This window comes from Arachis ipaensis, chromosome B03 (assembly GCF_000816755.2).
Source record: "Arachis ipaensis cultivar K30076 chromosome B03, Araip1.1, whole genome shotgun sequence".
Classification (NCBI taxonomy): Eukaryota; Viridiplantae; Streptophyta; class Magnoliopsida; order Fabales; family Fabaceae; genus Arachis; species Arachis ipaensis.
The window spans coordinates 24,997,588-25,000,452 of NC_029787.2; positions in this window are offsets into that span (position 1 = coordinate 24,997,588).

Here is a 2,865-nt window from a genome sequence, read left to right on the forward strand (position 1 = left end):
CACACGTATCAAATTTTACTAAACAATTTGGGCTAATTAATTTATGGGTGCGGATCCTCTCCCATTATTAAAAAAATTGACAGTGTTAATTGTTTAATTTAGAGTTTTAGACCACTGAAAACAATTAAAATAAATCAACTATAAAAATTTTCTCAACAAAGTTTAATCCCATTTTCTCTCTCTTATTTCCTACCTTCTTTCCTTTAAATACCAAACTGAAAATTCTCTATAGCCAAGAAAAGAAGGTTAAATTTATGACATTTTTTAAATTTGTACACTTTAACTTTAATCTGAATTACTTGATGAGCGAAAATTAAAGCTCACGGATATCAACAAATGCACCGGATCGTTCAAATAATATCATATTGAGTGAATATCATTCTCACAAAGATTAATGGATTGAGGCAAACAATGTCTATTAATTAAATATTTAATTAGATCGATCAAACCTTAGATTTTGGATCTTGAAAAAAATAAAAAATAGAAGAAGAGAATCGAAAAAATGTTTGAAGTTGAAAGAAATTCAATAGATGAGAATGTTAAAGGTTTCAGAGATGTTTGATTCTTGAAAGAACAATGCTTATGCTTTTTTATTTAATTCATACAAAAATATTTTTACAGCAAATCATTTATAATCAAACCTCAATCCCTTGGTGATTTAATTTCTCTAAACCCAATTAATCGCCAATCCTTAATCAACTAATCGAGAAAAGAGGTGAAGAACGGTTTGGATTTTAAGTCACATAATCTTCAAGAACTATCACTGGACGGATTATATGTCACTTATTCGAACTAACTCTGGATAAGTGAAGATTGTGAGAAGAGGTTTAAATTAATTCCAAAATTAATTTTTTTAAATATAAAATCAGAATTTAAGATAGAATTAGAATATTTCTCAATAGTTCTAACCATTAGTGATGAAAAACAAAAGCTAATCTTGAAAAAGTAAAGAAGTATGAATTAAAATAAAGAAAACATTTATATTATTAATCTTAAAATCAAACACAGCTCCTAGCCTTCAACAGGGAGGTTTAGTGACTCATGATAGAAAAGAAACTAATCCTAATGATGAGAGAGATGTGTGATTCGATGGATGTTGCTCCCTCTTGTGAACAAAGTTCACTTATTTATACGCTAAGTTAATTTAGAATTCAAATTCAAAACTAACCCTAATCTTATCTTTCGGAAAGATAAGATAGCTAACTACCTACTTCAAATTCAAATAAAAAAATAATTCAAATCTAATCTAGAAGCAAATTCTAACAACCAAATCTTTATATATCTAGAAGAAATTAATGATAAATAATCACTTGAATCTTCAATCTTCGGATGCGATTAAGGCTTCTAATAATTTGTATAATTGACCTTGGACCTTAATAATTGTTGCACCCTGTAAGTTGAGCTTAATAACACCGAGATTGCATCTTCAAATTTGGGTGTTGGCCCATTTTGTCCTTGCAGGGCTTCATGGCCACTGGGCTTGGCTTGATGAACGTCGGACTTGTTCTTGAAAGGAGGGACGTCGGGCTTGCAAGGTGAGCTGTTGGGCGTGTGTTGATTTAGAGGAGGCCGTCGGGCGTGTATGTATGACTGTCGGGCTTGCATGCTAGGCTACTGGTAGGGCTAGTAATATATACCTTACTCGTAGGTACTCAACTCGGACCAACCCATTCGGATAGAGTTGTCTACCCGACCCGCTGCGGATAGGGTAGGGTGTGGTGCGAGTTTACCGGCAGATAGAGTAGGGTACAGGTTTAGGGTATACCCTACCTTTTATATATATATATATGTAGTGAAGAAAGTGAGTGTTGAACTCACAATCTTCCTCTTATAAAAATTTAAAATAACCACTAAACTAGTTGATAATTATATTATTTGTAATTTTATGTTGGATTTCTTTAAAATTTTATTGTTTTTAATTTTAATTTGAACCTAGATTTTTATTTTCTATTTTATTAATATGTATGAAATTTGGAATGGTTGAATTTTATATTTGTTTAAAATTTTTTTATTTTTCTGCAAGTAGGGTAGGGTTTAGAACTTTAGGGTGCGAGTAAGGTTAGGGTTGAGAGATTCTCAATCCGCGGGTAGGGTAGAGTTTAAAAAAAAAATTAACCCGTGGGTAAGGTTAGAGTAGAGTCCAAACCCTACCCTACCCTACCCATTGCCAGCCCTAGCTACTGGGCGTCCATACTGAAGGTTAGGCGTCCAATTTTTATGCTCTTTTGACCTGCTTGGACCGTTTTTGAATTAGTTTTGTCTTTTCTTGCTAAAAATGTCTTAATTCTTGATTATTTTGAGTAAAAAACTCCTAAAAACACAATAACGGTAACAAAACTCCAAATACTTGATTATTTATGAAATTCCATTAGAAAACACAAGAAATTTGGTTAAAATCTAATAAAGCAAATGAAAAAAAAAATCATACTAACTTTTTAAGATGATGTGTAATCATTAATCTTAGTGTTGCTGTTGAGTTTGCAATATTGATTAGACAGGAGACAATTTTATTTTGTTTCTTAACCATTAAATAAGAACAGAATAAATACGTTACTTTTGAGTATACTAAGATGCTGTGACTTTTGCTAGATTATTTATGCAGGAGATACAGAATAGAGAAGAGAAAATGACACAGTCATATATCTTGATTTAACCACCATGTACAATGTGGCCTACATCCTATTGTGGTGAAATTTTCACTATCTTTCACAAAGATTACAATTACCAATTTTCTAGATTTTTTATTTAAATAAATAAATTAATTATAATAATTATCGAAATAAATAATTTAAAAAATATTTACCGAAATAAATATCTCTCTCTTATCTCGTTTACACTGTAAACGAGATACATGCAAATCTCGTT